Source organism: Somniosus microcephalus, chromosome 11, assembly GCF_052327205.1.
Source record: "Somniosus microcephalus isolate GS21.2 chromosome 11, FLI_Smic_1.0, whole genome shotgun sequence".
NCBI lineage: Eukaryota > Metazoa > Chordata > Chondrichthyes > Squaliformes > Somniosidae > Somniosus > Somniosus microcephalus.
The window spans coordinates 130,299,831-130,320,626 of NC_140997.1; positions in this window are offsets into that span (position 1 = coordinate 130,299,831).

The window sequence follows — 20,796 nt, forward strand, 5'->3', positions numbered from 1 at the left end:
AGCCAAGCTGTCTAGGGACTATCGGGACTGTCTCAGTCCTTTTACATAATGACAATAGACCAACAGAAGAGCAGTTCCCGCCCAAAATTACAGAACCATCCAAAGTATACATAATGCAGAACATGCCAGCAACCAACAAAAGAACCTTGGGCCCTACAGGAAAAGACAAATGTTACTGCAATTAAACAAGAGGTTAAACAATCGCTTAAAACCAATTAAGAATCCATGGGACCACCCCAAAACCACTTCATGCAATCTTAAACCAATTAAGATCGATGGGACCATCCCAAAACATAGTAAACAATTTTTAACCCATCAATGTTAACAAGCCCGCCAAAACTAACAAAGAGACAGAACTGATTTGGCGCGCAGATTAGCAGGCCTCAAACAGTATAATTGAGGGTCTGCTTTTACAACAGCAGTTCGAAAGGAGTTCGAGTCAATAGTGCAGTGCGAGTCAAGCGGTTCAAGCAGTTCAAGGAGACAATGGTGGTTCGAGTGAGAGGAGAGTTCGAAGGAGTTCAAAACGGTGGGAAGAGGGAAGAAAAGAGTTCAAGAAAGCAGTGCTGGAAGAAGTTCGCTTCATAATTCATGTCAAATCAAATCACCCAGTTCAGTCCAAGAAGAAGCTCCCTCTCGAAGAAGTAACACACCGCCAGAGACCTCGCGGCAGACCAGGGCCCCACGAAACAAACAACCAAATATTACCAGCAACTGGGTAATATTGGGCCACCGCGACCAACAAAACCCAACTCGGAAGAAAACCGAAGATCCGCAAGTTTTTCCACTCTACAATCTATCCTGACTGACCCCTGGGTAAGATTTTACTGAAAAGACTCTAAACCCTACTTCTAACCAAAAGAAATTGGGTACTCACCTGATAGATCCAATACGCACCCTACCACATCAGCGGACTCACAAAGACTGACCAGCCACGCAGTTGAAGTCCTCTACCGTGTCCGGGGTACGGCAGGCCCCAACCGACACATCTAGAGAACCCCGAAATCGCGAACCTCTACAACTGTCAAAAGAAGTCGTTTTGGTGAGCATTATCCCTGGTCCTCTGGAGCCCAACTTAGCTAGTGAAGTGGGATTGGGTGGGGTGAAGCACTCTGTCTATTGTTATTTTCCCTTGTATATTCTGAAGTGTTCCCCCAATTTAGAGTGTTAAGATTATTGTGTTGTATATTTTCTTTCTCAAATAAAGATCTTATTTCGTTCACAAAGATTCAGTTGTCTGCAAAACTTGTCATCACAACCCCCAAATAAGTCCCAGGTCTAGAACCAAGGGAGTGGGAGCGATTCGAACTATTCATAGGTCACAGGTGAAGCTGACCCACACACGACACCCTACAGCACATTCCCCTTTGCTCACCGGGGTCTCTTGATTTAATATGGCACATCCTCCCTCGCTCACTGGGGTCTCTTGATTTAATATGGCACTTCCCCCTCCCTCACCGGGGTCCCCAGACCGGCTTTAATGTGGGACATTCCCCCTCGCTCACCGGGGTCTCTTGATTTAATATGGGACATCCCCCCTTGCTCACCAGGATCCCCAGACCTGCTTTAATATGGGACATCCCCCCTCGCTCACTGGGGTCCCTAGTCCTACTTTAATATGGGACATCTCCCCTCGCTCACCAGGGTTCCCAGACCTGCTTTAATATGACACATTCCCCTTCACTCACCGGGGTCTCTTAATTTAATATGGCACATTCCCCCTCGTTCACTGGGGTCCCCAGACCTGCTTTAATATGGGACATCCCCCCTCGCTCACTGGGGTCCCTAGTCCTACTTTAATATGGGACATCTCCCCTCGCTCACCAGGGTTCCCAGACCTGCTTTAATATGACACATTCCCCTTCACTCACCGGGGTCTCTTAATTTAATATGGCACATTCCCCCTCGTTCACTGGGGTCCCCAGACCTGCTTTAATATGGGACATTTCCCCTCGCTCACTGGGGTCCCTAGGCCTGCTTTAATATGGCACATTCCCCCTCGTTCACTGGGGTCCCCAGACCTGCTTTAATATGGGACATTTCCCCTCGCTCACTGGGGTCCCCAGGCCTGCTTTAATATGGGACATTCCCCCTCGCTCACCGGGGTCCCCAGACCTGCCTTTAATATGGGACATTCCCCCTCGCTCACCGGGGTCCCCAGACCTGCCTTTAATATGGGACATTCCCCCTCGCTCACCGGGGTCCCCAGACCTGCTTTAATATGGGACATTCCCCCTCGCTCACCGGGGTCCCCAGACCTGCTTTAATATGGGACATTCCCCCTCGGTCACCGGGGTCCCCAGTCCTGCTTTAATATGGGACATTCCCCCTTGGTTACCGGGGTCCCCAGTCCTGCTTTAATATGGGACGTCCCCCCTCGCTCACCGGGGTCTCTTGATTTAATATGTTACTCTTGATTTATACCTAGTTTTACGAGAGCTATTCTGCACTGATCTCGACGAAGCACTCTCCCCATCTACAGTGCTCACTCTCCCTGTCTACTGCACTCTCCCTGTCTACAGTGCTCACTCTCCCTGTCTACTGCACTCTCCTTGTCTACAGTGCTCACTCTCCCTGTCTACTGCACTCTCCCTGTCTACTGCACTCTCCCCGTCTACAGTGCTCACTCTCCCTGTCTACTGCACTCTCCCCATCTACAGTGCTCACTCTCCCTGTCTACTGCACTCTCCCTGTCTACTGCACTCTCCCTGTCTACAGTGCTCACTCTCCCTGTCTACTGCACTCTCCCCATCTACAGTGCTCACTCTCCCTGTCTACTGCACTCTCCCTGTCTACTGCACTCTCCCTGTCTACAGTGCTCACTCTCCCTGTCTACTGCACTCTCCCTGACTACTGCACTCTCCCTGTCTACTGCACTCTCCCTGTCTACAGTGCTCACTCTCCCTGTCTACTGCACTCTCCCTGTCCACAGTGCTCACTCTCCCTGTTGACTGCACTCTCCCTGTCTACGGTGCTCACTCTCCCTGTCCACTGCACTCTCTCTGTCTACTGCACTCTCCCTGTCTACAGTGCTCACTCTCCCTGTCTACTGCACTCTCCCCATCTACAGTGCTCACTCTCCCTCTCCACTGCACTCTCCCTGTCTACTGCACTCTCCTTGTCTACAGTGCTCACTCTCCCTGTCTACTGCACTCTCCCTGACTACTGCACTCTCCCTGTCTACTGCACTCTCCCTGTCTACAGTGCTCACTCTCCCTGTCCACTGCACTCTCTCTGTCTACTGCACTCTCCCTGTCTACAGTGCTCACTCTCCCTGTCTACTGCACTCTCCCCGTCTACAGTGCTCACTCTCCCTCCCTACTGCACTCTCCCTGTCTACTGCACTCTCCCTGTCTACAGTGCTGACTCTCCCTGTCTACTGCACTCTCCCTGTCTATGGCCCTCTCCCTGTCTACAGTGCTCACTCTCCCTGTCTACTGCACTCTCCCTGTCTACTGCACTCTCCCTGTCTACAGTGCTCACTCTCCCTGTCTACTGCACTCTCCCCGTCTACAGTGCTCACTCTCCCTCTCTACTGCACTCTCCCTGTCTACTGCACTCTCCCTGTCGACAGTGCTCACTCTCCCTGTCTACTGCACTCTCCCTGTCTATGGCCCTCTCCCTGTCTACAGTGCTCACTCTCCCTGTCTACTGCACTCTCCCTGTCTACTGCACTCTCCCTGTCTACAGTGCTCACTCTCCCTGTCTACTGCACTCTCCCTGTCTACTGCACTCTCCCTGTCTACGGCCCTCTCCCTGTCTACAGTGCTCACTCTCCCTGTCTACAGTGCTCACTCTCCCTGTCTACAGTGCTCACTCTCCCTGTCTACAGTGCTCACTCTCCCTGTCTACTGCACTCTCCCTGTCTACAGTGCTCACTCTCCCTGTCTACTGCACTCTCCCTGTCTACGGCCCTCTCCCTGTCTACAGTGCTCACTCTCCCTGTCTACAGTGCTCACTCTCCCTGTCTACAGTGCTCACTCTCCCTGTCTACAATGCTCACTCTCCCTGTCTACAGTGCTCACTCTCCCTGTCTACTGCACTCTCCCTGTCTACTGCACTTTCCCTGTCTACAGTGCTCTCTCTCGCTGTCTACAGTGCTCACTCTCCCTGTCTACTGCACTCTCCCTGTCTACTGCACTTTCCCTGTCTACAGTGCTCTCTCTCGCTGTCTACAGTGCTCACTCTCCCTGTCTACAGTGCCCACTCTCGCTGTCTACAGTGCTCACTCTCCCTGTCTACTGCACTCTCCCTGTCCACAGTGCTCACTCTCCCTGACTACTGCACTCTCCCTGTTTTAACTCTTAACAACATCAACCTACATTTATGTAGCGTCTTTCATGTAGAAAAATGTCCAAGGCGTTTCACAGAAGTGTAATTGAACAAAAATCAACAGCAACCCGAAGAAGGAGATATCGGGAGGGGTGACTGAAAGCTTGGTCAAAGAGTTGGTTTTAAGGAAAAAGTTGGAGAGGGAGCCGGGGAGGTTTAGGGAGCGAATTCCAGAGTTTAGGACCTAGACTGCTGAAGGCCTGGCCACTGATGTTGGGATGAAGGGACTGGGGGTTGCCCAAGATGCCAATGTTTTTGCAGATTACTAGCACATTTTAACGTGGCAGTTTCGGCCAATCTCTAATATTTTCCTTTAAAGTGCGGATTGAACTCCGAGCAGACAGAGTCACCTGCGGACTTCACTTTGAAGGTCCCTCCAGTAATGATCTGACACCACTGCTGCTGCTGGATATCCAACATTCTAATCTGGCTTGCTGCCTTTAGTGGAGTCAGTAAGTCTGGCAGCAGCTCAAAAAATCCATCATAAAGTATGTTCCTGCTGCTGCCATAATGAGGTAGGCCAGGTCATTGGCATTTATAAAGTGCAATGGATGGTACAAGAGCCAGGTGCTTGCAGGGTGCACTCCAGTGATGTACAAGAATCTGGTATTTGTGGGAAAAAACTTTAGGCACTGTGAGGACACCACAAGGGTTCTTCCGAAGCAATACTTACTGGAGAATTTTAAAAATTAAGGGGGAAAAATTTGGTTGATTAGCACCTCCCGTTAGTGTCCTAAGAGTGCGCTAATGGGGCGCAAAGCAACTAGCGCCCTGGCGCGGCGATGTTTGAGCCACTCACGAAATTGACCAGACATTTTGTAACGGCGCTAAACACTACCGCCACGATCTCCTGCGCCCACAGATCATGACGTCAGTCCAGTGTGCAACGCCTCGGTAGTGCCCCGGACCGGATATTGAGTGGTGCCCCCTGCCTTTCCGCCTGCCGCTAGCAATGACAGGTAGAGGGGAACGTTTTGCAGTAGGGAAGGGACTGGGGGAGCGCTATTTAAAGGCGGCCGCTTCCTGCCTTTTTTTGTCGGCAACATTTTTGCACCACGCATTCTGAGAGAGAGAAAGAGAGAGACCTGGAGAGATTCAACGCTGTGTGAAGGAGTTTTGGGTACTGAGCTGCACTTTGCAGGTTCATTTTGATTTGACCTTCCTTGCATTGATTTAGAAGAGACTATGGGGGCTGCACTCTGAGCTCTTTCTCTGGGCCTCTCCATTGTTCTTTCCAGTAGATTTGATGTACAGGTCTCTCCAGGCCGAGATTCAAGGCTGCAATGAGCAGAGTGTGGCTGGAGAGCAAGATCGACCCTCCCCTTTAAGAACTGGCCGGCGCCATTGTGTCTGTGTTCCATTGCTGACTGACATCACATGAGCTTCGCCAGCGTTCTGAGGTAGCGCCTCGCTCCTCGGCGTTAGCGCCTTAAGAGAGGTGTGTAGCGCCTGATTTAGCACTCCAATCACCTCCAGGGGCGATAGAAGCTAAGTTTGCAGTCGGAAGCGATAATTAGCGCCAGGCGCTAAACTTTGCGCCCGGCCAATAATTGCGCCCCAAACGGGGCGATACCGAATTTCTCCCCCGAAAGACCTCTTCCTGTCTCAAAGGACATAAGACTATCTGTCGAGAAACTACCTTTGGAGGGACAGTCCCGATAGCAGGAGTTCCAGCTCATGATCAGTTTTTACCGGCTCCCCGTGCCCTAACTCGCACCAAGTCCCATTCACCCATCACCACTGTGCTCGCTGACCTACATTGGCTCCCAGTTAAGCAGCGCCTCGATTTCAAAATTCTCATCCTTGATTTCAAATCCCTCCATGACCTCGCCCCTCCCTATCTCTGTAATCTCCTCCAGCCCCACAACCACCACCCCCCCCACGAGATATCTGCGCTCCTCTAATTCTGCCCTCTTGAGCATCCCTGATTATAATCACTCCACCATTGGTGGCCATGCCTTCTGTTACCTAGGCCCTAAGTTCTGGAATTCCCTGCCTAAACCTCTCCGCCTCTCTACCTCTCTTTCCTCCTTTAAGACGCTCCTTAAAACCTACCTTTTTGACCAAGCTTTTGGTCACCTGCCCTAATTTATCCTTATATGGCTCGGTGTCAAATTGTTTGTCTTAAAATACTCCTGTGCAGTGCCTTGGGACGTTTTACTATGTTAAGGCGCTATACAAATACACATTGTTGTTGTTGTTGTAATGTTTAATGTCTGGCTTTGCAGTAACTCTGGGGTCCTGAACGCAGCTCCCCAAAGACTCTGTTAGTAAACGCATTGCCAATGTTGAAAGCGAAGCCATACGAACGTACGATCAATGATGGAAAAGGCCCTCTGGCCCATCCGGCCTGTCCCATACATCTATGATGCGTTGTTCATCACAATTAATACACTCCCCACCCCACCCAGAACCCCACCCACCCGCCCATGTGATCTCCTGGGAGAGGCGAAAAAACCAGATAAAAACCCAGGCCAATTAGGGAAACAAATCTGGAAAAAATCCTCTCTGGCCCATTTAGGTGATTAAAACCAGCCCGGGAGACCATGCAAGTGCCAAGGTTAATCCCCAGTCTGTGCTGAGCTATAACTGCTTGCTGCACTTGTTTTCTCGTTTATTTCGGAGGGGGGAAGTGGTAGGTGCAATGACAAATGTCTTCAGTATCCCAGGTGGGGGTGAGGAAGATGCAGATAGGTTCCCACTCCTGATGGCAATCTAGTGACCCCTGCTAGACAGTGTGTGTGGCATCAGGTGAGACGGCTGTGATCTACTGTAAAGAAAGAACTCGCATTTCTATAACACCTTTCACGACCTCAGGATGTCCCAAAGCGCTTTACACCAATGAAGTACTTTTGAAGTGTAGTCACTGTTGTAATGTCGGAAACACAGCAGCCAATTTGCGCACAGCAAGCTCCCACAAACAGCAATGTGATAATGACCAGATTACCTGTTTTAGTGATTTGGTTGAGTGTTGAAGGACACCAGGGAGAACTTCCCTGCTCTTCTTCAAAATAGTGCCACGGGATCTTTTACATCCACCTGAGAGGGTAGACGGGCCTTGGTTTAACGTCTCAGCCGAAAGACGGCAACTCTGACAGTGCAGCACTCCCTCAGTACTGAATTGAAGTGTTAGCCTAGATTTGGTGCCTAAATCTCTGGAACAGGACTCGAATCCATAACCTTCTGACTCAGAGGCAAGTGTGCCACCCACTGAGTTGAAGGTCCTGCCAATGTCACTTGGGCAAGGTACTGGAGTGTAACTGCACCCGTATCTCTGCATGAGTTAATTGCCAGTAACAACCGCAAGGGGTTTCTCTCCATCTATTGCCATAACTCTGGAAATACTACCCTGATGCCTTCAGGCAAAAATTGGGGAAAGGAGAAAATTAAACAGGTTCGAAAAGAAATCCGGAACTGTTGCAATTGTGGTGCTATTTAGCTAGATAACAGATACTGATTGCAGCATATCATTTCAGTGGTGTCTGTGGTAGGGTCTGTGGGCAACTTCCAGATACCTGGAGGATCTGGTGGATGACAACTTTAGCTTGGACACAGTTGATTGGGACCACACTAAGAAGGGGTTATCTTTTTTCCGATGACAGCTCAGTGCCAATGCAGGTTAGGCTTGTGGCATATAAGACACGTTTCCAAACAGTTTGGGGCTCCCAGGCATCAACAGAAGGGCTTCCAGAAAGCTAGCATGAGATCCTGGCCCGAAAAATGAGCTGTGAGATTTTATGACCAAAACAGGAAGGAAGGATTCTACAGCAACCTACCATTGAAGACTATGGAAGAGGTTAGTATCATAGGAGACACATCTCTTTAGCACTGTCACTTAAAGGAGGACCTAGATTAAGCACCTGGTATGTGGCATCAGGGTCACCTGAGGGGCAGAGCCAGAGGCAATGGGCCCATCTATTTTACATCACACTGTGTCACTCATTCTATCTGCAATGAGCATCAGCCAAGGACTATCCGCTCCGGGAGGGAGGTGGGGTGGTCGGAAGAGGTGTGGTTAGAGCTAGGCCAGGATGCACTTGGCGAGTGAGGAGCACCAAGTGCAAGTGGCAGCAAAGGAGTAGGAAGATTTTATATGAGATTAGTGTGACAGCTCATGGGGAACATGCCACAGGAATGCTTGTAATAAGAACAGAAAATGCTGGAAACACTCAGCAGGCCAGGCAGCATCTGTGGCGAGAAACAGAGGCCGGAGAGGTGTCTCCTGATCATCCATTATTACTTTGGTGGAAGATCTATGGAAACCTCGGCGAAGTGGCATTTACACTGTTTCCCTGGGGGGTCCCCTGTGTTAATTTAACCCCATTGCCTCTGTGCAATGGTGGGGAGATGAATGGGGTACAATATATCTGTGTGCTGAGTAATGGAGAGCAGAGTGTCTCTGTGCACTGGGGTGGGGGCGGTGGTGGGCTTGGATGTGAGAAGCGATTGTGAAGGTAACTTTTGGGTGATAGTTGGTCTGTTGAAAATCTAAACGTCAGTTTGCTTTTTCATTTTTTTCATTTTTAGATTAAAAATATATCAGTTGTTAAGAACAAAAGAGGGTGAAATTAGTCTTGGATGATAAGTCAAAATAGGCGACAGACGTTTACACCCCACCCGATTTTCTTATCCACTGAAGTCACCCCCCAGTGTTTAAAACTTTCCTGAATGCATCATTTTTTACAGGGGAGCATGCCCCCTGGGCTCCCCTAAAAATGCATCGTCAGCTTTGTCCCATCCACATTTGGGTTTCCCCTTCAGAATTCTATGTATTTATATTTTGTTTTCCCTGCAGTACATGTGAAGGTATGTTGGGTAGAATTACCAGTTAACAAACCCTGTGTAACTGCTTGCTTTCACGTGATAGGTTTGTAATCAGGGCTGCACTTGAGTTATCTCCTCCCTATCTCCGTAACCTCCTCCAGCCCCACAACCCCCCGAGATCTCAGTGCTCCTCCAATTCTGGCCTCTTGCGCACTGTCAATTTCCTTCACTCCACCATTGGTGGCCGTGCCTTCAGCTGTCTGGGCCCTAAGCTCTGGAATTCCCTCCCTAAACCTCGCCGCCTCTCTACCTCTCTCTCCTCCTTTAAGATGCTCCTTAAAATCTACCTCTTTGACCAAGCCTGCCCTAATATGTCCTTATGCGGTTCAGTGTAAAATCTTGTCTGATATCGCTCCTATGAAGTGCCTTGGGATGTTTTACGATGTTAAAGGCGCTATATAAATGCAAGTTGTTGTCAGTTTCTGGGGCTGTGCCAGCTTTTCTTGACGTGGTCAGCTTTTGCTAGTTCCTAGGCTGATGTGTATGGAACTTTATCTTGCCTCACTTAGAGGAGGGGTGGCTTGCCATTGGAGACTATGGTCTGTTGCCAGTAAAACCATTGGAAACACTCTTGGCTTTATGGATGAAACTCGTTGAAAAGTGAAAAGAAACATCTACTGCAAATTGATTTTGTCGTTCCGTCTACGCAAAGAATATTTCTTGCGTGTTTCTGTTGTTGGTAGAAAGCCCAACCTTAAAATCCACTCACCATCAAATGCAGCAGCTTCCAAGTGGTTGCTGAATCTGAATTTACTGCTGCTTATTCGCAGATGTGTTTCACACTCTGTTTATGATCATCATAAAATGGGCACTTTGTCACTGTTCATGGTGCCCCTGGGATATATTTCCCCCTAATAAAATATATGTAAGTACCAGCATTTGCATCAGGCAGGAGAAGAAGCTCATTTCTGCATACATTTGTGTTGTCTACCCACCCCCATATCCCATGGGTTACTCCCCCACATGCATTATAATGAGTATTAGATCAGGTCACTGCTGAAACAGCAGCAGCACTGCAATCTGGTATATTCGATCCAAACCTTCAACAACAGCGAGGATCGCGTATGTCGCACCTTTAATACAGAGAATTGCAAAGGTGCTTTACATAGGAAGGAGAAAATAAATAAAAATACATTAAAGAAATAAAACAACGTAGAATGCGGCATGGAGAGTTGGCAGAGGTGCCCGAAAGCTTGGCCGAAAGATGGATTTTTGAGAAGGTTTTCAAAGCTGGAGAGAGAATTAGAGGTGAATGGGGTTGAGGGAGTGGAGTAGCAGTGACTGGAGGCTCTGTCTCCAATGGTACGGTGAAGCGAGGTGGAGTGGGGGATGCACAGAAGGCCAGAATCGGTGGACTGAGGGGTGCAGGAATGGGGTGAAAGGCTGGAGGAGAGGCCATGGAGGGATTTGAAGAAAAGGACAAAGATTTTCAATTCAACGCACTGGAGGACAGATAGCCATCTTAGGTCAGTGAGTTGCAGGTGATGGGTGAGCAGGAGCTAGTTAGGGAGAGAATAACCAGCAGGGTATCGCTGTCCAGCTTTCGAGAAGAACAGGTCAGCAAAGGAGAAGCTAGAAATGCAGAGATGATAGTTGGGACAAAGATGTAGACCGTTGTAGGAATTGACGAATTCCTAACTAATAACTGAGGTCGGCTCAGGAGATCAAATCAAACAGGTCTTTAATGTAAAACTAAACGAGTTCAAACAGTTTGATGAGATCGATACAGGAGAACCACAAAACAGGTCTTAATAAGATGGAGCTTCCACGAGGGCTGACTGGGCAGTCACGTGGTTTGCGACATGACGTCATCGCGTTTGCCCGCGTTTTCCCGCGCTCTTAAAGGGGCCACGCCCCATGCATACAAACACTATATACAAAATGAAGTAATGTCTAACACAATGGTACAGGCTTAGGCTGGTGTTAGAACATCGTTAAAGGGAATTATATACAGTTGCCCAGAGTCATTCACTGGCTCCGCCACATGCGCCCCCCCAGAATTCGCTTTAACAGACAAAGTCAAATGGTGAGGGGGTCTGATGAGCCTGTCGGAAAGACTCCTGTACTCCTGAGGTGGAGACTGCTGGGCGGCTGGCGGTCTGACGGGCGGTTGCGCTTGGTCTGCCGGAATGGCGATGGGTGGCCGACCTTGTCTCGGCGGGAGTGCTGTCTCGACGGGGCGGTCGAGGTCCAGATGTGCCGGCTTCAATCGATCGACTGAAATGTGGTCCGGCTTACCACCGACATCTACGGTGAAGGTTTTGTCCCCTGCCTCCAACACGCGGAAGGACCAGTATATGGGGCCTTGAGTGGATTCCTGTGAGCATCGTAGTGGATAAAGACGTATTCTGCCTTGTGAAGCCCCGTTGGAACATGCGAACTCTGCAGCCCGTGGTGCAAAGTGGGCACCGGCGCGAAACAGCTGGCTGCCTCCCAGTGACTAGTAAGCTAGTCAGACGCGGACCAAGGCTTTGTCGATTCTGGTAGGAAATCTCCTGGGACTCGCAACGGTTGTCCGTACACCAGCTCCGCGGATGAAGAGTGAAGGTCTTCTTTGGGGGCCGTGCGAAGGCCCAACAGGACCCACGGTAGCTTGTCTGCCCATCCAGCGTCCTGGAGGCTGGCCCTCAGGGCGGCTTTCAGTGACCGGTGGAAACATTCACAGAGACCATTCGCCCATGGGTGGTAGGCTGTGGTGCGGTGTAATTTGACACCGAGTCCTTGGGCCACTGCAGTGCAGAGTTTGGAGGAAAACTGTGGTCTCCTGTCTGAAGAAATATCAGCGGGCACTCCAAAACGGGCGACCCAGGTGGAAATGAATGCCCTGGCCACGTCCGCCGAAGTAGTGGACGATAGGGGAACCGCCTCCGGCCATCTGGTGGTGCAGTCAACCATGGTCAGGGTGTGTGAAAAACCATGGGAGGGTGGGAGAGGACCCACCAGGTCCACATGGACATGGTCAAACCGTCGCTCCGGCACTGTGAAGGTGGCCAACGGAGCTTTGATGTGACGCTGCACTTTGGCCTTTTGGCAGACCACGCAGGTGTTGGTCCAGTCGCGGACATCCTTGTGCATGCTGTGCCATACGAATTTTGCTGACATCAGCTTCTGGGAGGCCTTCATTCCTGGGTGTGACAACCCATGTGTTATGTCTGTGTGTTCCAGTTATGGTTAATATGAATCACTGCACACAGACCACAAGAATAACTTTAACAGGTCTTTACTAGTCGAAGGTCAGGGCTGAACTACCCAGCAAATTACTACACAGCACTTATATACTGGTGTGGTCACCACCGGTATTACCGTATACAGCAGCCAGAGAAAGTAGTACATCTCTTAAGGTGGAACAGGTTTAAGTTCTCTTAAGGTGGAACAAGTTACATACACCACAATCCTCCCTTTTTAGCTTAACAGTTATATCCCCATTTAACATAACATAATAACATATATACATATACAACTTCATGTAGAAACAGTTCAAAGGTTCAGTCTCTCAGGAGGCCTCCTGATTCGAGTTGGATAACGCCTTTCAGGGGTCTCTGATTCTTGTTGCTGAGGTGACTCCTCTAGTTGGTCTCTTATGGATTGGACATCATCATCAGGTACACTTACTGCCGAGGTAGATGCTTCAGGTTCACTAACTTCTTCCACGGTTGTCTCTGTCGTAACCATGGGTTCGACCCTTGTTCTCGATTCTACCAGTTGGTCAGCATGACGCCGTATTACATTTTTACCAACATCTACCGTGCACATCAGGGGTCCTTGTCTGGCCCGAATTGTTCCGGATTGCCATTTCTCGTTTCCATAGTCCCTGGCCAACACTGGTTGTCCTACCTCGAAACTCCGAGTGGTCTTGTTATTTATATGCTGGAACTGTTTGTTTTCAACTTCCCTCCGCACATTTGGTTTTAACAAGTCCAACCTGGACCGCAACCTCCTGTTATAAAACATCATGGCAGGACTTTGGTTTGTCACTGCATGAGCGGCGTTTCGATATGCCAGTAGAAACTTGTCCACCTTATGTTGTAGTGGAATCTGATCTTCGCTCATGGCCTTTATTGTCTTTTTGAATGTTTGTACAAATCTCTCGGCCAACCCATTTGTAGCCGGATGATATGGGGCAGAGGTATAATGTTTCACCCCATTCTTCTTTAAGAATTTTTGGAATTCTCCTGACACAAACTGTGGTCCGTTGTCGGAACATATTTGTTCTGGCAATCCGTTCCTTGCGAATATCGTTCTTAACACCGCAATTGTCTTTTCTGAAGTAGTGGTAGTCATCTTGATCACTTCTGGCCATTTAGAATGTGCGTCCACCGCAATTAGAAACATGGAGTCCATGAATGGACCAGCAAAGTCAATATGTACGCATTGCCATGGGGCTGAAGGCCATTCCTATGGATGCAGCGGTGCAATCGGAGGTGCATTTTGCACTTTTTGGCACCCTGAGCAGCTTTTCGTCAGCTCCTCTATCTGTTGGTCGATACCCGGCCGCCACACATAGGGCTAGAAATTCAGTGGGCTTTGCGCCCAGTTACCGCCCAAATAGGGTTTCTGCGCCAGTGTAAGAGGGTGCGCTGATATTCAGTGCTGCGGTAATGGCGGCGGTAGCCGGTAGCGCTGCGCCGACACCGATGACGTCATCGGTGTGCGTAGTGCCCCGGTTCCGCCCCGCTTCCGGCCCAAACCCCATATTTAGTTGCGGCCGCCTCTTCTGCAGCGGCCGCAAACAGCGATTGAAAAACAGGGCCGTACTGCTGCGCTACTGGGGCGCTTTAAGGTGGAGGTGCGGCCGGCCGCTTTTTCGGCGGCCGCCTGCCTGCACCTCCTTCCCCGGCCTCCTCCACCCCCCCCCCGCGGCATTGCCAGCTGCTTTCCGCGAGCCCGGCACTTCTCCGTGGTGCCGGGCTCATTTGCCGGCACAATCCAGGCAATCTCGCTGTTGCAGGCACCTCCCCCTTAAGAGAAGGAGGAGGCCTGCAGTACCGCAGCCTGCCACTCCGCAGCGGGTGGCGCAGCGGGGCCTACAGCGCAGAAATTCAGTTTCAGCGCCCCAAGCGGGGGCGGGCACACCCTAGAATAGCGCCCGGTTCCGACTTGGGGCACAAAAGCCGAATATCTGACGGGCGCACCTGGCTCCGCGCGTAGCGCTAACTTTTGGGCGTTAGCCTGCTGGCGGGCCTTAACTGAATTTCTAGGCCATAAGCCCTAGCAAGGCTTTTCATCTTGACTCCCCACAGATGACCTTCATGCAGTTCCTTTAGAACTCTTTCCCTTAACTTAGGAGGAATAATCACTCTCGTTCCATACATCAATGTTCCTTGACAGACGGACAGCTGGTCTCGTCTTGCCGAGAATGCCGGTAACAGAGAATCACCATGTGCTGGCCATCCCTTCACTGTCACCTCGTAGACTCGGGACAGTGTCGGGTCGTTCCTGGTTTCTCTTTCAATACTTGCATTGGTGACTGGTAAACACTCGATGATGGTCGAGTGAAATAACTCAACAGGGTCAACCTTCGTTGTCTCCTCTTCTTCAGGTAGTGGCAGGCACGACAGCCCATCAGCATTACCATGCTGCTTTGTACCTTTGAATTCTATCTGATATTGATGTGCCCCTAGGAAAAGGGACCATCTCTGGAGTCTCTGTGCTGTCATCACCGACACACCCTTCTTAGGGTTAAAAATGGATACCAACGGCTGATGGTCTGTCAGAAGCGTAAACTTTTGGCCCTGCAGGTAATGATTAAACTTCTTTACTCCCCACACAAGGCTGAGAGCCTCCCTATCTATCTGAGCATAGTTGCGCTCAGCGGAGGTCAATGATCTGGATGCGAACACGACTGGCCTCTCCGTGCCATTTGGCAACTTGTGTGAGATTACTGCCCCAATACCATATGGAGAAGCATCACAAGCCAAACGAATAGGCAGTGTTGGGTTGAAGTGAGCCAACACTTCCTCTGAGGTTATCAATTCCTTGCTTTTGCGAAAGGCCTTCTTACAGTCCTCGCTTCACTCCCATGGTACTCCCTTCTGCAAAAGAGCGTTCAGCGGGTGCAGTACCGTGGATAAATTTGGCAGAAACTTATGGTAATAGTCAATCAATCCTAGGAACGACCTCAACTGAGATACATTAACCGGAGCGGGAGCCTTCACAACTGCTTCGATCTTGTCAGGAGACTTATGAAGTCCCTCCTGGTCAATGACATGGCCACAGTACGAGATCCGCTTCTGAAAGAACTCACATTTCTGCCGATTAACTCGAAGTCCATATTCTTTCAATCTGATGAGCACCAGTTCCAAATTTGCGAGGTGTTCCTTGCCACCATCTCCTGTAATCAGAATATCGTCCAGGTAACATTGTGTGCCTGGAATTCCCTGTAATACCTGCTCCATGGCCCTCTGCCAAATTGCTGGAGCCGATGCCACTCCATAAACCAGTCTATTATACCGGTACAAGCCTCTATGCGTGTTGATCGTGAGGTACTGGCGTGACTCTTCTTCAACCTCCATCTGCAAGTACGCCTGCGCCAGGTCTATCTTGGTGAAGTGTTTCCCGCCCGACAATGAAGCGAAGATATCCTCAATCCGCGGAAGCGGATACTGCACCGGGTGAAGCACCGGATTAATGGTGATCTTGAAATCTCCACAGATGCGAACCTTCCCTGGTTCTCCCGGCTTGTTGCTCGAAGGACGTTTCATCACGGGAACAATGGGCGTAGCCCACTCACTCCAGTCTACCTTAGACAGTACTCCTGAACGTTCTAGCGCTTCCAGCTCCGCTTCCACAGCAGGTCGTATCGCATAGGGTACCGGTCTGGCTTTGAAAAATTTTGGTTGTGCATGTTCTTCAATCTTGATGTTTGCCGTAATTCCTCTCAGTGTTCCCAGTCCCTGCTGGAACACCTCTTTAGCATCGTCCAATATTCTGGACAATCGTTTAGGTTTGACATCTGTTTCCCTGGCATCTACCGTTAGTGCTTTTAAGGAATGCCAGTCCATATTCATTTTTCTAATCCACTCCCGTCCCAGTAGTGGTGGACCTCCTTCAGGTAGCACATATAAGTCCATTCCTCGGCTTTCTTTGCCCTTGTGGACCACCTTTACCTCTATCTTTCCGATGGGGTATACTCTTTGCCCCGTGTATGTTTTCAATACAATCTCCATGTCCCGTAGGGGAATATGTTGGAATAACCTTTTGTAATCTTTCTTATTCATGACCGTCAATGCCGATCCAGTGTCCAATTCCATCTTCACTTGGACTCCTGCTATCTGAAGTGTGACCCAGATAATTTGTAGGTCAGCTTCATTACTCACATTGTGAATTCTTAGACTACCCAGTTCCTTGCTGTTGGAGTCTGAATCCGAATTCTGTTCATCCGAAATCTTCTCAGCCACCTTATGTACCTTTCTGCACTTTTCCTGCGGTGACTTTTTGTTGCTGGTCTTCTTTCCTGACCTGCATACTTTAGCTATGTGACCAAGCTTGCCACATTTTCTGCATTCCTGGTTTTTAAACCAGCATTGGTTCTGATCGTGTGTTGTCTTTCCACAACGATAACATTTCACTGTACCCAAAGCCATTTGGTCTGCGCTGAGTACCGATGACTTCAGCTGCATTTCCGCAGTGCCTCTCGCTGCGGCTTTGTGTGATGCTGCAATAGTGACAGCCTTATCAAGTGTAAGATCATTCTCTTCAAGCAGCCGCTTTTGTGTTCCTTCTTTCGACAATCCACACACGAATTTGTCTCTCAGCGCCTCTGTTAGTCTTTCCCCAAACTGACAGTACTTCACTAGCTTACGCAGTTCAATTAAATACTCCGCGTTGCTTTCCTCTTTCAGTTGCGTTCTAGCATAAAATTTAAATCGTTCCGCTAACATCAGCGGTGTGGGGTTCAAATGATTCTTTAGGACAGCAACAATATTCGCGAAAGTCTGATCCGTCGGTTTAGCTGGTGATAGAAGATGCTTCAATAGCCCGTATGTCTTCGCACCCATTGAGTTTAGTAAGGTTAGTGCTTTATCCTCATCTGATATCTTATTTGCTTTACAATAAACTTCTATGCGTTCTACATACGTGGCCCAATCTTCAACATCGGCATCAAAATCGTTGATGTTACCACGCTTAGGCATCCTTGCAATCTTCTTGAGAAACAAAAAAAAAAATTTCTTTTATTTTTTTTTCTTTTATTTTAAAATGGTGGTTTCCCGCGCTTGTCTTCTTCCCCCGCCTACGAAAATGGCGGCTTCCCGCGTTTGCCTTTCTCCCCCGCTGGCTGTAATGGCGATTGCCATATTGCTGCCATTCGCGCCTCCCCAGCGGTTCTCAATTCGTGCCTCCCAGCCCCTCTTGCAGTCCGGTCCTTTCCACCGGCTGCGGCTGAGTTCTCCGCGTTTTTTTTTATTTTCTCCCGCGCCTTACGCTGTCCCGGTCGCTGCGCCTCACGGCCTCGGTAGCTGCCCGGCCTTTTTCACCGGTCGCGGTCGAGCTCTCTCTCGATGCTGTTGCGTCTCCCAGCCCGCTTGCAGCCCGGTCTTTTACACCGGCTGCGTTTGCATTCACCGCGGCTCCCGTGCCTTACGCTGCCCCAGTCTCAGCGCCTCTGGCCCCGACTTCTGTCCGGCTCTTTTCCCCGGCCGTGGTCGAGTTCTCCGCCCTTATATCCTCCGTTTTCCCTCCCCTACTCCACAGCCAACGTGGCCGACTTGCTGCTCGTCGCTGATCGGCTTACCCACCACCATGGTAGAAGGGATGACCACTGCCTGTCGCTGATGGAAGGCTTCATGTCAGGATTCTTCCTTTGCTCTTCAGACCCGAGTCTTTTCTCAGCAGGATGATGAGGGCGGATGCCTCTTCTCGACGCCCGTTAAACTGCCTTGGATGTATTTCTGCCACAGGGTAAGATCGTACTCGTCGCCACTGTTATGTCTGTGTGTTCCAGTTATGGTTAATATGAATCACTGCAAACAGACCACAAGAATAACTTTAACAGGTCTTTACTAGTCAAAGGTCAGGGCTGAACTACCCAGCAAATTACTACACAGCACTTATATACCGGTGTGGTCACCACCGGTATTACCGTATACAGCAGCCAGAGAAAGTAGTACATCTCTTAAGGTGGAACAGGCTTAAGTTCTCTTAAGGTGGAACAAGTTACATACACCACACCATGTATGGCGTCGAACACTTTGCGGCGCCAGCCGGCTGGTACGACAGGGCGAGGGTCCCGTACGGAGACGTCGCACAAGAGCGTGGTACCTGCCGCATGGAGCTTGACGTCGGCCAACTGGAGGCCAGTGATGGTGGTTCTGTAGGCTTGGACTTCTGGGTCCGAGGCTTGATCCGCTGCCATGAGGGCATAATCGATGCCTAAATGAACCGTATTGACGGTCGCGCAGGAGAGGCAGATGGCCACCAGGTTGTCCTTACCGGCCACGTGCTGTATATCCGTGGTGAACTCGGATATATAGGTCAGTTGACGATGCTGTCGGGATGACCACGGTTCGGCGGTCTTGGCCATGGCAAAGGTGAGCGGTTTATGGTCCACGAAGGCGGTGAAGGGACGTCCTTCGAGGAGGAAGCAAAAATGGCGGATGGCCAGAAAAAGAGCGAGCAACTCCCGGTCGAAAGTGCTATACGCTCTCTTGTTCCGCCGTAGTTGATGGCTGAAGAATGCCAATGGCTGCCACGTCCCGTTCACCCACTGCTCTTGCACGGTGCCGATTGCATAATCTGACGTGTCGGTGGTGAGGGCGATCAGGAGTGGTGGCATCGTTTAGGCGTCGATAGTCGCCGCATGGCCGCCATCCGCCGCCAGGTTTCGGGACGATATGGAGGGGTGAAGACCAGGGACTATTCGATCGGCGAATAATCCCTAACCGTTCCACGGTTGCGAACTCCGCTTTTGCAACCGCCAGCTTGCCAGGTTCCAGGCGCCGGGCCCGCGCGTAGACCGGGGGGCCGTTGGTGGTGATGTGGTGTTCCACACCGTGTTTCGTGGTTGTGGAGGAGAACGTGGGTCTGGTCAGGTCGGGGAATTCACCTAGCAGGCGAGCGAACTCATCCGGAGCCGGAAAAGCACTGGCGACAGTGCGCGACGTAGTGTTACTGCGGTAACAAGGGATAGAATGAAAAGTTGCCGCGTTGACCAACCGTCGGTTCCGCACATCGACCAGGAGGCTGTTGGTGCACAGGAAATCCGCGCTGAGAATGGGTTGCGAAACCTTGGCCGTAACAAAGTCCCAGTAAAAGCTTTGGACCCCGAAACACAACTGCACCCGCCGTCTGCCGAAGGTCCGAATTGCTCCGCCATTGGCCGCTTCAAGGGCGAGGCCGTGGATCCCGGTCTGCACATTGAGGGCGGATGCGGGTAATATGCTGCACTGCGCTCCAGTGTTGCACAGAAAACGACGACCGGAGAGAGTATCGGTGATAAACAGCAACTTGCCCGCGTTGCCGATCACCATCGCGGCCGTGGGGCGCCCGTTAGACCCATTCCTCGGTGGTAGCAGTTGTTTTTTTGGGGGGGAAGCTGCAGGGAGGGCGGCAAGTCTCGCTTTTGCGCCGAACTGCGCGTGGTAGAAACATAGCCCAGCAGGCTGACGAGCTGGGGCGGCATCTGTGGGGGATGGGCGCCTCATGGCGGCGCAGTGCTGCTGAGTAACCGTGAAAATTTTGTCCGCCTCTGCCGCGAGTGCTGCGCAGTCCTCAACTTTGGATCTGGCCAGGGCGGCTTGCACCTGCTCCGGTAGCTGGCTGAGGAATATTTCCCGGAATAGGAAGCATTCCGGTTCGGAGCCAAGGAGTGTGAGCATTTGGCTCATTAACTCCGAAGGCTTGGAGTCCCCGAGCCCGGGCATAGTGAGCAATCGACGGGCGCGCTCCACCTTAGTGAGCCCAAAAACTTGCAGCAACCACGCCTTGAGGGTTTCATACTTGCGGTCCTCCGGAGGGTTCTCGAGGAGGCTGACGATCCGCGAGGTGGTAGAGCCGTCGAGGGCGGAGACCACATAGAGATATTTGGTCCGATCCGCAATGATGTCCCTCAGGGCGAATTGGGCCTCGACCTGAATGAACCACGAGGTCGCTTGCTGCTCCCAGAACTGCGGTAGCTTCAGCGAAACGGCGTTGGCCTCCATGCTGTGTCCTTTTTGCGAAAAACTTTTCACAAAAGACGGGGTCACTGTAATGTATGTAATGTATATATACCTTAAGGGAGAGAAATACTTTTTACAGCTCCTGTATACTGTAGTACCGGCAGTGACAATACCTGTATATAAACCCTGAGTAGTGATCTGTACAGTTAGTTCTAGAGTAACCCTCATTCAGTAAACACCTGTTGAATCGTTTCCTGCAGTCTGTTGTCTGATTATTGAAGGACACAACATTAAGATACATGGACATAACATTGGCGACGATGCAGATTCGAACCTACCTGCAACTCTGCATCACCTCCCAGGGATTCGCTTCTGGAGAACAGTGGAAGAAGGTCGAGTCCAGAAGCACGGGCGTCGACCACGGGCAACCGCCCAATCATCCAGCGGAGATTTGAGCATCGCAGGGGAGGCTCTCGAGAGCCAGGCTTGGCTTTCCAGTCACGGTGGTCCAGCGAAACGGGCTGGCAACAGGCACTGCGCAGAC